At 30.7% G+C, this 15,478-nt stretch overlaps 2 long non-coding RNA genes across 8 annotated transcripts; both read left to right on the top strand.

The window, feature by feature from the left end:
* Window positions 1-437: 437 nt before the first annotated feature.
* On the top strand, window positions 438-5,625 carry LOC129969051 (uncharacterized). The gene is made up of 3 exons (XR_008784458.1): window positions 438-964; window positions 3,056-3,226; window positions 3,947-5,625. It is a non-coding gene; the product is annotated as an uncharacterized LOC129969051 (long non-coding RNA).
* A 2,946-nt stretch (window positions 5,626-8,571) lies between these two features.
* On the top strand, window positions 8,572-13,567 carry LOC129969402 (uncharacterized). Of its 7 annotated transcripts, none has more exons than XR_008784506.1 (9): window positions 8,572-8,745; window positions 9,806-9,919; window positions 10,062-10,217; window positions 10,307-10,584; window positions 11,165-11,252; window positions 11,628-11,780; window positions 11,963-12,064; window positions 12,158-12,451; window positions 13,073-13,567. It is a non-coding gene; the product is annotated as an uncharacterized LOC129969402 (long non-coding RNA). The 7 variants fall into 7 exon arrangements; XR_008784509.1 differs by having other exon boundaries at window positions 10,062-10,230; XR_008784505.1 differs by adding an exon at window positions 9,529-9,709 and having other exon boundaries at window positions 10,062-10,584.
* The last annotated feature ends 1,911 nt before the right edge of the window (window positions 13,568-15,478 follow it).

The following is a 15,478-nucleotide window of genomic DNA, read 5'->3' as shown; positions in this document are numbered from 1 at the left end:
ATGCTGAATGTGGTGAAACTCTAGCTAAAAATGACTACTTATTTTGGCAATGGAAGTATGCAGTCAGTTCCTAAATTATTTCAAATATAATTAATAAATTTTAAAATTATTTAATTACTTGAAATAGCCCAACAGACATAGCATTTTCAAATCTATTTTTAGAAAGAAAGTTCTCCTTAAGCTATACGGAGGCAATCCGTAATTACCTGGAAACATCTATCAAAGCAAAAACAATATTTCCAGCTATTTCTCAACACAAGAATAAGGCTTGGAAAGTTTCCTCATTGATTCCGAAACGATATCGGTAAGTTGCAAAAATTTTGATAATTGTCATACCAAAATGATTATAGGATATTATTCATTTTATTTAATAACTTAATACATTCGTAATGTAGATTAATAATTTAACCGATTTTCTATTTTTATATTAAGTATTGTATAGATTGGAATAAGTTTTGATCTATAGCCATCTCTTGCTGAATAAAGCCTTACCACACTCCACCAGAAGTGAGACTGCTTTCTCGGTTCCACACGTGTTCTGAACTGGCATCTACTGAGCTGGATGTTATGAAATACTCGCTACAGATGACATCAAAATATTAAATCCAAGTATAGTCGGTTCCTTTTTTATAATACTAAAATTGCAGAAATAACATTCTTTAATCGCTTTTTTTTTTGTCTTATAGAAGGCAAATTTCCCCTTATCTGTAAGGGGAAGAACATTATTATTTGTAAACCTTTATCAAAACAGAAGCAGCATATCCAGCAATTTCTCAATGTTGTAATCGGTGGTACTGCAGCACGTGCCATTCGGAGGTCAAATTCTGTACAAGTAAGGATTAAATAAATCAATCGCCTACGAAACAGCCAGCATATGAAAGCTTTTTGCAAGTCGTCGTTCTCAAAATGAAACTTTTGTCCTGCCAAGAACTTTCTACTGTATTGAAATAAGACATGTTTCCAGGTAATTTTGATTCTTTTACTTTCGGCAAACTTATTTTCTGACTGAACGAATGAAATATTTTATAGTTTGTTTTTTAAAGCTTTTTTTAAATCCTATATTAGTTCTAATGAGATGTACATCTAGTTCATTAAGATCACAAAACAATTTTTTTCAACCATCTAACTATGACAATCCACAAAATTCCACTTACTCTCTTACAGAATGAAAGTGGAATGTTTTTCAAACGAAATTTCATTTTGTCACTACATGATGGTCTGAATTTGGACGACAGATGGCAGTGAGTATTTTAATTTAATATTGAGAATAACAGAATATTAAATGGAGGATTATTGACTTAATTTCAACTTTTGTAATTAAAATAAATACTTGGACAGTCCAAGAAACATTTAGAAGCCAACACTTCAGCAAGACATGTTAGATAAATTGTTTTAAAAATATATTTAAACACCAGTAAGTGTGATTACCAGCAGAGAAGTGGATTTTTTTTTAAAATTTAACTAGGGAGTTGAATGCATATTTGTCTGATTAAATAATGTAATTTAATTTCAATTCTTATTTTAGAATTATTTTCTCAAGTTTAAAAAGCAAAATTTAATTTTGCGCTTTGCATTTTATCATTCTTCATAGATCTATTCATATTTGTTCTAATTGAAATATTAAATTTTTTCAGATACCTGCTAACACGTAGAAGTGAATATAACGACATGACTATCATCTTGCACCTTTTATCAAGCGTATTCTGGAATTCGTAGCTTATAAAGTAAATTGGAGAAATATCCAAAATCCAGTTAATAGTTTGTAAAACCTGGTAGTTGAGTATCAAGTTCAAAATGTAATTAAAGACGATTTAATATATGGTCGCCCTAATTTGATATGGTCTACAACTTTCTTCACTCGATTTTGCTCAAATTTTGAATTCGACTTATTAAAAGGATGCAAGTGATACATTTGAGTACAACATGAATAAAATTCACGAATCTTGATTCAACAGGAGAGGGTATTAAATCAATAGTTGGAGAAATATAGTTATGGAGCAAAAGCAAGTCTTTTGAAAAGAACTGCAATTTTATTTACTTACCTACATTTGAAACCAGATTCGTTCTCAGTAAACAAAATGGACATGGGATATTTTCTGCTTTCACGAACTTCTTTAAATGGGTCTAAAAAAATCAGCAATTTTAACTAGGACGATGAATAAGATTAAATTTTAAAAATTATGTATAGGATAATTAAAATTTTTAATTCGCCTGTAATTTTTTTAAATAATTTTATTGAAGAGATGTTTAAGTTCTAGTATATTTCTCTTTTCTTATTATGCAGGCATTCTTACTCATTTGGAAATTCATCACTTCTGACAATTCTCTTATCTATTAAGTTTTAAAACCTTTTTAAAATGCATTCGTATCTCAACATCTGGTACGTTGATTGAGAACGGGAGAAATACTCGCATTTTCACTGTTTAGTCTCGCAAATCGTCTCACTGTTTAGAAACCCAAACTGTATAGACTATATATGATTTAGTGCGGTAGATGAAAAACTACGATTGTTTCTTAAGTTGTCTTCTACTAATGGACAAAGACGACGAGGACAGTTTTTGAGGAATACTTGGGCTCTCTACCTTGAACATGCTCCTCTAAAATTACTTTTAAACGCCAAAACAATGAATTTAACCAAGTTGTGTAATGTCCATAGGAACGTGAAGTTACCTTCCCTTTACACGGTTTTACTAACAGCAGAAAGCTTCTGGGATTCAATTCTTTTAAATCAAGTGAAATTCAACGTTCATATTCAATAAAGCAAATTCACCTCCATTTGAGAGTAAAGTAGCAACATTGTAGACGATACATTGTAATGATATTTACATAAAAGTAAATCACCATTTTCCCTCTGTAGAGTGACTAATCAGCTCCTGACAAGTCAATTGTAATAATTTTGTTGATCAGGACATATTTTCTCAGAATGGTACTGAAACGAATAACGGCGTTCGAGAATTTTGGTGATTGTTATACTGAAATGAAGACAGGGTATAATCATTTGTCTTCATTCATGCGTAATTTAAACTTAAAAATATTAGTTTTATTATATTCATAGATTGAATAACTTGGGACCTATACAAGTGCATCTTACTGAATGAAGACTTTTCGTCCACCACAAGGACAACTGTTTTCTTGGTTCTGCGTACCTCGGCAATTTACACTAAGGATGTTGAATGTGCGTAATTATCTGTCAATGACATCAAAACATCAGGAATTCAAGGGCATGGTAAGTTTTTGAATTGTAAATTTTCTAAAACAACATGGATATTTGGATACAAATTTATTTTGTTCGTTCAAAACAGCAAATTTCCCGAAGGTCTAATAAAGTAATGAAGCTAAAAAATACTTTATTAAAATGGATGCAGCATTTTACGTTACAATTAGGCACAAGATCAATCGGAATTGAAATTCTTGTCATACTCGGAGATCGACTTCTTTATATAGATATCGACTCCTTGAGAATGGAGCAATCTATAAAACTTTCTCTCTGTAGAAATCACATATTACTCTTAGTAATTCAAAATGTGTAATTTTTCATATTTCGTTTGCGTAATAACTAGTTATCACGCATTCCATTAAAATTATTTTGTTACTATAATTTCTCACTTGTAAATTTATAATAAATAAAAGTTAAAATATAACAATCCATAACTAAAATCGTATTTTTTTTAATGCAAAGCTTCATTTTTTTTTTTATTATAAAGTCCGTTTGGAGAACATTTTTGTTTTAAATTCTAAATACTGTTAATAGAGGAACTTGTCAAACATTGTGAGCGAAGGGTTAATAGATTGCACCACTCAAGATCCAGTGGGAAAAATGGTTTCATAATTTTATGATCTTTAAAAATTCTTGAGCAACTTGTTTTCCTGAATCTAAAGCTCTTTTCTCTACTATTTCATATCATTGATAGATGTATTCTATTTTAATTTTTTTTTCTCATTTTAGGTGTCTTTTAAAATGTTTAGACCGAAGTGATTGCAACAAAACTGGACGATTCTGAAGTTTCATCAAGCGTAACCTTGGAACCCGAAGTCTTTACAAATTATGGACAAAGATTCAAAAGGTGCTATGATATCGTAAACTTGTGATTTATACCAAGTTTAAAATGTATCGATTAAAATGATAAAAATTGGATTATCAAAATCTGCACATTAGAAATGATATTTAATATAATCAACATTTTTGGCTGCTAATATATTTTTGAAATGATTGCTTCCATTGTAACTCCAAATGATGGATAACATTATTTAGAACTCTTCTGAAAAATGCAGAAATTCGTTTACAAATGTTTGATGTTCAACGAAGTATCTTTCGTGCATCGCAGTTATGCATTCAAAATAAATGTTTGGCTCATCAATTAATTTTTTATCGAGAAATTGTTCAGAATTTTTTATTCGGTTATCAATTCTGCCTGTAAACTCTGAGTTAAAAATTCATTCGATGTGCATGTGAGTCTTCTTATATGTGAAATGGTTTAAAGTCCTACGTATTGGTTCCCATTAATCGAACAAATCTATATTATATTAACATTCTATATTTTACTAGTGCCGTATACTTACTGCTGACTTAATGAATATCTATCTTTATGTATCCAAACGGCCAATTTTATGATATGCTATTACATGAGCAATTTAACATTTCAATCGAAGTGTATTTCAATTTAACAGTGTCTGATTTGAAATCAGCTCCCTTAGGTTAACTATAAACTTAATTTGTTGAAATTTAGAGAAAATATATTTGATCTTGTATTCACTTTTTGGTAATTTTTTAATATCAAATCATAGAAACTAAAGATGCAATAAAACTAGATTCGTGCATCCAAATATCGCTTTCACATTTAGAAATCGTATTTAGACTTGATACAAATTAAACGTAATCCACCTTTTCAGAATGCACCTTTATTGTAACCAACGAAGCTATCAAAGTGCATGACCCGGTTTTGACAGCTGTCAGTATTTGTCCCGATTATGGGAATGTTTTAAATTTATAAATTGGTGAGTTAAGCAGAATGTTGGAAGTTTTTGCATGGAATCTACAAAATTATGGCTGTTGAATAAATCGCAAATCCTGCATTACTATTAGCCTGCTTTAACTCGATATCTCATCAAAACTAGGAATATCGACCCTTGGTTTTTGAACATTTTATGTAATCGATTTGGGCATAAAATGTTCATAGAAATATTTTTCGAACTTGGGCTGTAGGATGCATTTTATCCTCAGATTGAGAGGTGCATTATGTGAATGGGAAATATTGCATTGATATATATTGACATGCGATGGATGGAGTTAAATCAATATACTTAAGAGATAGTTGTATGTGAAACAGAAACCGTGCGAGATCATAGTAGGCAAGTACAATGCTAGTCCCGACTCTATTGTAATGTGGTGCGAAAGCGCTGTGGATTAATTGCTCATACTCAAAAGTTGTGGTGTGGGCCTGGTAGCAAAAATGTCTGATAATCGCTTATCGCGTAATTGGATATTGTATGCAATTATGAGTGAGAAATGCATGTGAAAGCCGAGGACTGGTTGTGTGGGGGTGCCGGCGTGAGAAATGTGAAATCGTGTTAGGTTTGGTGGCTTAGGTAATGAATGCGAGGATTCTGAGCTTTTTGTTGGGTGTGCGTGAGCTGTGGAATCGTGTCAGGTTTGGTGGCGTGGTTAACGAGTGCGAGAACTGTGGAATCGTGTCGTTGTTTGGTGGCGTGGGTAATGAGTGCGAGAACTGTGGAATCGTGTCGTTGTTTGGTGGCGTGGGTAATGAGTGCGAGAACTGTGGAATCGTGTCGTTGTTTGGTGGCGTGGGTAATGAGTGCGAGAACTGTGGAATCGTGTCGTTGTTTGGTGGCGTGGGTAATGAGTGCGAGAACTGTGGAATCGTGTCGTTGTTTGGTGGCGTGGGTAATGAGTGCGAGAAATGTGGAATCGTGTGTACGAGACTGTGGAGTCGTCGTATGGAGGCGGTGTAGGAAATTTGTGTGCGAGATTTTGTAAGAATTATTGAATTAATTTCTGGAAATTAGAATTTTAAAGGAAAGCAACTTAGAAAATTAATCTTCGTGAAGAATATTTTGGTCTTGGAAAGAAAAATGACGAAACAATGGGGCATCGGTTAAGAATTTAAAACGCCAGTAGCCATTGGGAATAATGGAAGAACAGAATGTCTACTCAGTTTTAAAATTCAGTTAATTTTAAATAATAAAAATTTTACTTTTGTTAATATTAAACGCACTTTTGTATTTGAATTTCACTAATTTATAGGTTTTGGAAACTGTGAGGAAGTTTTTAATTAAATAGATTTAATTGTCGAGGTCCTTTTTGTGACGGTGTTTCATAGAATCAATCTGAATTGGAATCATATTGGTCAACTTTCGTAATTCATTTTGATTCCGACGGATAATTCGAAATTTCTTTATAGTATGAGAAGAACACACACAGCACTTAATCCTTCAGTGGATTGAATAAAATAAAATTTTTATAAAATTCTTGCGACTTTACTGGTGATATTCCTTATATTTTCTTCGTGGTAGAGCTTAATAAAAAAAATCCTTCCCAACTCTTAAATTTAAATTCTATGAAATGTCTAATAGGAATCTTTAAATATCTAATTTCTTCGAATACGTTTGCTTAACCAGACCTTATAAAAAGGGTAGTTGATTAAGAATTAACCATAGATTCATTTCAAAACTTCTAAATCTTTAATTAAAAAGTTAATGTTTTATTTCCTTCAAAAATTAATTAGGAATTTTTAATATTCAGAAATTTACTAATTGCATTTCCATGACCTATTTCTATACAATTTTTTCGAAATGTTCTGAAGTCATTCGCACTTTCTGGTCTTTCTTTTACTCTCGGAGAGAATTTCCCTCTACTGCCTATAATGTAAGTTTTAATCCAGTCAGCCTCAATGTTTTGCTATTCCATGCAATTGAATCATCCTATTCATCATTCTTATAGTTGAAGTAACAATTCATCCGTTATCTCACAGAGTCTGGCTCTATTCTATCTCAATCTGCCATAAAAAAATGTACAAATATTTAAGATGCGACTATCTTTTTAATAAAATAGTTCAGCCTACTTGATGAAATATTTCGCTAGTTTTGAACTTATTTTGTTTTTATTTTTCATGTTGCAAGTAAACAAAAAAATTTAAATGCAAATTTATTTTTAATATGAACATATTTAAATTGCAATTGAATGATCTGGAGAAATCGGCAAAAATAGAGCTAGGATTGAATTTTAAGAAATGTGTTGGATGAAGCATTCGGGATAAATTAAGTGTTTCAAAATGAAATTATTCATTTCAATTGAACGATTTGAACAATTTTGAATCAATCTTTATAGTTTTCTATTTAGATATGCTAAACGCATTATGAGAAGGAATAGATATGCTAAAAAAACTTGAGGAAAATATTGTTGTCTTGAATATATTTTATTTAAGAGTAAACTTGTTCATAACAAACTGAGTGAATAAGTTATAAAATTTTGTATTTTTTTAACTTATTAACGATAGAAACAGTCGCCTTAAAAATGAGCAGACGATTTCATAAGAATAAATTCGGCTTAAAAACTATAGTTCAAAAATTCTAACCGAAATTGATTTCGTAAGATTCGCCACCATAGCTTGAATAGATGCCGTATTGGAAAGATTAACGTAATTTCTTGAATCGTTTCCAAGTTTTCAGAATTCTGTAGAAATCTATACTTTTGATATGCTGATTGAGTACGGAAGAAGTGTTCGTAATGTCTGGATATTTAGCAGAAGCGGCCTTTTAGCGGTGACATTGCCACAATTACATAGGCGATATTTGGTATTGTCTGCTGCAACAGAGAGCATCATTACGACTTTTCTGTTTAGTAGTAGCTGGTACAAGCAAAAGGTGAATTAGGCGAGTAAATATAACAAACTTGGAGTTACCTTAAACTTAAAATGTTTCACTTATACCGGAAGATTTCTGTCGAATTATGTGAATTTATTGTCGAATACATTAGATGCTAATAATAGGAACAATGACACATCCCTCAATCTTAGTCTATGGAATGACTGCTGTTTCGGTTTGTCACAAATTCTCTCTACTTGCAATTGGACGATTAGGAAACTTTCTCAGAATGCTATAGAAGATAACGGTAAGTTAAACGAATTTTGACAATTATCATGCCAGATTATAGAATATAAGCATTCAATCTGATAATTAAATTGCAACATTACTAATGTGCACATTAAGTATGCATAGGTTAGAAAATTGACGACCTATAGTAATGACCTTTTTGCTGAATACCAATCGCCATGAAAAAGGGTTCCTTGGTCCCCCCCCCATGAACTGAACCGACATCAAGTATATTGGATGCTGAGAAATACTCACTACAGATGATCAACATATTAAAATACAAGTATAGTAGGCTTCTTAATTATAATACTAAAATTTCAAAAAACGACATTCTCTAATCGTTCTATTTTTCTAGAAAGCAGGTTCCCATAAGCTAATAAAGTTGCAAATCACAATTACCTGGAAACGTCTATCAAAACGGATTTAACATTTCCAGCTACTTCTCAACTTAAATATCTGAAATTTAATCTCTTGCCATTCTGAGATCAACTTCTGCAAATGCAAGAATAAAATAAATGAATCGCCTGAAAATGGAGCCAGCATGCAAAGGCCTTCTGAATGTCTTCACCAGGAAAATGTTGCCTACCTTGGATGGAACCATTTGAAGTGCTAAAAGAGGACAAGAAATTTTTCCAGGTAAATTTCTTTCTTTAAAGTCTTTGCCTTTCCTAGAATTTTTCTGGATGAATGAAATATTTTACTATTGGTTTGAAAAAAATATCTCCAATCCTATATTAGTCCTAATGAGATGTGTATATGTAGGTCATTATGATCACAAAGCAGTGTTTTTATAACGTCTAAATATGTCAAACCACAACAGTTCAACTGTCGTCTGACAGAATGAAAATTGAATGTTTTTCAAGCGTAACTTCATTTTATCACTATACGCTGGTTTCTATTTGGAGGATATTTGATGGCGCTCGGAGGGAAAACTGTACTGTAATCTTCAGTATAATCAATGATTGTTAAAAGGAGGATTAATAAATAGATGGCAACATTTGTCATTAAAATAATACGCTTGCATACCCTTCGTAAGATTGAGAAACTAACACTAGGATAAATAAAACTATTTTAACATGTTACAAATGCATTTAAAATACTGAGAGTAGTTTGATTATCAATTGGGAATTAAATTGCTGTTAACTTCCAAAAAATGTTATTGTGTTTATTGCATGTATATCCGATTTAAATAATGGAATAAGATTTCTGTTCTTATTGGAGATGTGCCCATGTCCATTTGTAGAGTGACTCTTCAATATCTGACACATATTCGGCAGCAATCTGGATGATATGGAAACTTCTTCTCAATATAGTATCGAAGAGATAAATATAAGCTACAAAAATTTATAATTGTCATGCCAAAATAGAGGTTTTAACTATTAAATTGTAGCTAACAATGTACACTTTATATTTTTATAGGTATATACAAATTGGAACACATGCTGTCTATATTAAACTTGTTTTTCTGAATAAAGACGTACTATCCACCCATGAAGTAATTAACTTTCGAGATTCCACATATGTCCAAAATTGACGGCATTCTTGCTGAATGTGATGGAATACTCACTAAAATGACCCATTTTGGCAACGCATGTATATAGTTAGTTTCTGAATTAATAGTTATATTAATTATCTGAAATAACCAAAAGACCATGGTATTCACAAATATTTTTCTAAAAAATTTCTCTTAAATTAGGAAGCAAACCATTACTACTTGAAACTATCTATCAAAACAGAAGCAGAATTTACAATTATTTATCAACGTAATAAGACTTGGTTAGTGTTACTGATATCCTTCAGAATAATTGAGGTAAGTTGCAAGAATTTTGATAATTATCATATCAAAATGAATATAGAATATAATTATTCATTTCATTATTAAATAACTTGACGAATGTGAAGTAGGTTATTATATAATTAAACTTTGTATTTTTTATAATATTTATATGTAGGTTGGATTAGATTTTGATGCATAGTAACCTTTTGTTCAATAAAGGGTCCCCATTTACACTAAAAGTGAGATTGCTGTCTCCGTTACCACACTTATTATGAACCGACATCTATTGCGATGTATGTTGTGAAATGCTCACTGCAGATGACATTGAAATGTTGGAAAATCAAGTATCCTTTCGTTTCTTATTTATAATATTGAAATCACAAAAATGACATTCTCTAACCATTTTATTTGATTTTCCAGAAAACATTGAACTGCAAGGAGGCAAACCATAATTACTCGTCAACATCTATTAAAACGGATGCATAATTTCTAGCTATTTCTGAAAATAGAAAAGCAGAGGAACTGAAGCGCGTGCCATCCCGAGATCATCTTTCGTGAGTAGAGGGACCGAACAAATCAATCGCCAGAGCATGGAATCAACATGCGACAGCCTTTTGCATGTCTCCTCGTCACAAGTAAAATGTTGCCAGGCCAGAAACCTTTTTAATGTGCAGAAATAGAACAAGAAATATTTCCAGGTAATTTTGTTTCATAAAGCTTTTGGATATAGAGGATCTGATTTTCTGAATAAGCATTTTACTGTTAATTTGTAAAAAATCCATTTTTAATCCTATTACTCCTAATTAGATATAATATATATGCAACTAATAAGTATAAAACGCTTTCCCGAGTGTCTCAATACCTCAATGAACAAAATTTCAGTTGGATTCTTACATAAAATAAATGAATGTTTTTCAAACGAAATTTAATTTTATCGCTTTATGATGGCTTTTATTTGAAGAGCATTTAATGAAGATTGGTGGAGAAACTGTACAGCGATCTTCATTAGACAGTTATCGACTGTATTTTAATTGAATGCAAAACTTATGTTTTTAAACATTTGCATAGCTCACGAAAGATTCTCGAACCAACACATTAGTATGATCAATAACAAGTTTAGATCTTTTTACAAATATATTTAAAATGCTGCCAGCGTTTGATAGCTTCAAAAGAAATGAATTCTTGTGTACTTTGCTTTTTTTATTTTTAATTATGTCAATGCATGTACACCTGATTAAATAAAATTCTTAATGACGATATTTCAATGTTCATTTGTAGCGACTACTTCAGTTTCTGACAAATTCTCTACCAGCAATCTGGGTGATCGAGAAATTTATTTTCTCGGAATGGTATCGTAGAGATAACGGTAAGTTGCAAGAACTGATAATAGTCGTACCAAAATATAGATAGAATTTGGTAAAGTTGCAATTTAATAATCAATGTACATCATTTTGCTTTTATAGATATATAAAATTTGGAGTACCTACTGCTTATATTAAATGTCTTTTTCTGAATCAAGACATGTTATCCATCCATGAAGTAATAAGGATTTCGTGATTCCATATAGCTTTGGAATTGACGCCATTTATGCTGCATATTATAAAATAGTCGCCAAAAATGACTATATACTTGCATTGCTAAATTTCAGTTACTGAATTATTTGAAATACAATCAATGCATAATCTTATTAATTACTTGAAATAATCGAAACGCCATGGCATTTTCAAATATTTTTTTCTAGAAAGCAAGTTTTCTGAAGCCATGCGGAGGCAAACTACATATAATTTATGTGGAAGCTTCTATTAAGACAGAAGCGGGCTTTCCAGCTATTTCTCAACAGAAGAAAGTTACCTGAATGATTCTGAAGCGATATCGGCATGTTGCAAGAATTTCGGTAATTGTCATACGGAAATGAATATAGGATATATTCATTCATACATTTGATCATTAAATAACCTACTTTACGAATGTAAAATAGGTTTATAATTTGACTTATTACCTCTTATAACTTAATATTTTTTAAACATAATTCCGAATAGGTTTTGATCTATAGTCATGATCTTTTGCTGACTACAGGTTTATCACTTATCACCAGAAGATACTGCTTTCTTGGCTCCACACATGCTCTGATCTGACATCAACTAAGCTGGATGCTATGAAATACTCACTACTGATGACGTAAAAATATTGGAAATCTAAGTATACATTCGAATTCTTAATCAAATTAAATAGCATGAACATGACATTTTCTAATCATTTTTATTCTTGTAGAAGGCAAATTTCCAGTAAGCTGCAAGGAGACAAACCACAAGGAGACAAACCACAATCATCTGTAAATATCCAGCAAAACAGAAGCAGCATATCCAGTTATTTCTCAATATGGGAATCGTCGAATTTGAAACGCTTGCCATTCCGAGATCAACTTCTGCAACTATAGTGTCTGTAGAAATCGGTCTATTGAGAATGAATCTACCATGTGACAGCCTTCTGCAAGTCCTCCTCACCACTAAAATGTTGCTCTGCTATAAGCCGCTTCACGTACAGTGACAGAACGTGAAATGTTGGGTAATTGCGTTTCTTTTAAATCTTTTTATTTCCGGATTAACTTATTTTCAAGGATCATAAAATTATTTGCTATTGACTTTCAATTTCCTCTTCTCAATGATTCCTTATTTTTAATAATATATTATCTTGGTAAGGGCATTAATTACATTGTTTTTTCAAGAGTCTAATGTGAAAATCCCAATATTTTGGTTTCTGCCCACAGAATGAAAACTAAATGCTTTTCAAGCGACATTTCATTGTATCTGTATATAAGACGTCCATTTGGAGAGTATTTTAAGGGTGGTTGGCGAAGAAACGTTTATTAATCCTTCATTAAGCAAAGTTATTAGTCATCACAGTTTATCTTAAATAATACATACTCGAAACTTTCAGGAAAAGGCTTTTTACTATGATAAATAACTTAAATATTTAGATAAATTCTAAAAGTGCAATTAAAATAGTGCAAATAGCTTTATTAGGATTTAATTCTTGGTATGAACTTTAAAAAGATTAAATAGGCAATTTATTCAACTATAATCATATTCTTGGATTACACTTTATGAGAAATATTAATGATATTTGACATTCAATGGAATTGGTATTGAAATTGAATTGATTTAAAATATTTAATATTCCCTTCAGGTGTCTGTTAAGAATACGCCTTCGTCGATGTGATCCTGGAATAAGACAATACCTGGACCCTTCATCAAGCGCATATTGGAGTGCGGATGCTGCACAGTTCAATTACGGACGAAGACTATATTTGAATTTTTATATTATCAATATGTTCAGAAGCAAATTTCAAACGGAACTAATTGACTCAATGGAAGAAACGGATATTATAAAAACAGCGGTATAACAAATTTGTAACAAAACCTAGATTTAATTTTCGCAAATAATAATATAAATTGCATTTGAGAACATATTTGTTATTACTAAATTTGATAAGAATTGTTTGACATGACAGATTGCCACTATACAACTTTAAAAATCTTGGATTTTCATTACTGTAATCTTTCTATTATATCGGCAGAATTTCTTTCCATTTACAAACCAATTTTATAAAGAAAACTGAACCACTTCGTTGTAACTGAAGCCATTTCTTGACCTTGTTTATTTCTAAATCTTCATTTTGTGATTTTGAATGTCGATTATAAAAGAATCCTTCATATTCGAATAGGTGTTTCATTCCTGTATCTATAACGAAATTTGGATTTTGATCTCTGTAATGCTAGTATCAATTATGTAAATGAATTTCATTAAATTTCCCTTAGTTATCAATCTCGAAATCTCGATAATCAGAGCTTCAATCTACAAGTTTATTAATATGTGGCGTTTAATATGTACTTGTGTTTGATTAATGTATGGAATATTCCTTAAAGGAAAAATGTTTCTGTCTTATGTATACGATGTAGGAAGATGCATTGTTAACAAATATATTGGTTTTTCTAATCGTTTGAAATAAGGTTGAAAATATTGCAGTTATCTTGTATTGGAACACATGAAAGAATCCCGAGTTTTGAAAAATAAATTATAATTGCATAGAAGTATTAATTGAATATGAAATGTCTTTAAACAAATTTCTAATTTGAATGTTTGAGAACAATTTTTATATTGCAAGATTTATTTTGCATGCATTATCTTCATCTTAATTTCTAGCCTTTAATTGTTCTTAAGTTAAAATTTTAAAAATATATGCAAAGAATTAATTTAGTTTAAGTTTCAGAGATTTTACCTTTGTCTATTCATTGCATCCATTTATAAATATTTTTAAAAACTAATCTTTTTATTAAATTTAAAATAAAATTTAGCAATATCAATAGAAAATTTTAAATCGTGAATTTTAAATATATTTTACATTTTGGCTCTAAATTTTCTGTAAATCTTTATCCGCGGACAAAGGATATTTTGACTGGTTCGGCCGGCCAACCAATGGAAATATTCTTGTCCTCTTCAAAAGCATTTGATCACCGTGCCTGATCACCATGGTGATCAGAATGCTTTTTTAAGAGATTGTATGGGGATAGATTGTCGGAATATCGTTTTATTTCTAGAATAGCGAATGGATGAAATGAATGGTAAATGGTATAGTTTAATTTTTAATTTTCGTTTTCCAATTATGATTAGGGGAAAGTTAGGAATTTTGAATTATAAGTTTCTACTGAATAAAATTTGCACGAAACATTCTTCCTAATTTAATGAAATGTTAAATATTATGGTATAATGTTAAATATTAATAAAATCTTAAATATGCATTATACATTTAAAAATTCTAAATAAAAAAAATTCCGTTATCCATTATGTAGTAATTTGTAAAGATGTGTTGTGATTTTTTTCCCTCCGTTCATGCTATGTTTTTATTAATCATCGATGGAAATGTTAGTTTTTCATTAAAAATTCATACATGTGCTATTTAATTTTAAGTTGGAGCATATGAATAAAAATTGAATGTTTTACTTAAACTACTTGAATGCATGTATGTCTAGTTAATGTAAAATTGCTTTTGATATTTTACTTTAGTATATACTAAATTTTTATTTTAAATGCATTACATTCACTGCTGCAATAATCTTGTTAACCATTGCATTGCATATATCTGTATAGAAATTTAGCAAATAAAGCTTTCGTATTTTGTATTCAAATATTTGAAATTATTTCTTATGAATTACGCTTGAGTTATTTGGCAGAATTTGGAAACTCGAAACTCGAGCAATTTATGTACTGAATTTTCATTCGCTTCAGTTGCACACAGCAGTAAAAGCAATTTTTACTCATTTGAGCAAGACAATTTAATGTGTACATTTCTAGATTTAATGAAACTTGTTTCTAGTCTATTTTTAAAGTCATGGGATTTATATTGAAATATAAATCTCTCTAAATTCATTTTTCTGGAATTGAATGAAAAAAATGCTTGAGAATGGTAATTTTCCGCAAACAAAGTAGAATTGCGCGAGTTCGAAGGCAAATAGAAATTCAAATTTCCTCTTAGAATATCATCTAACGTTATGTTATTTTAATTCATCTTGATTCCAATCTATAAAATAAAAC

This window comes from Argiope bruennichi, chromosome 1 (genome assembly GCF_947563725.1).
Source record: "Argiope bruennichi chromosome 1, qqArgBrue1.1, whole genome shotgun sequence".
Lineage (NCBI taxonomy): Eukaryota > Metazoa > Arthropoda > Arachnida > Araneae > Araneidae > Argiope > Argiope bruennichi.
This window is presented reverse-complemented; position numbering and strand designations above follow the sequence as displayed.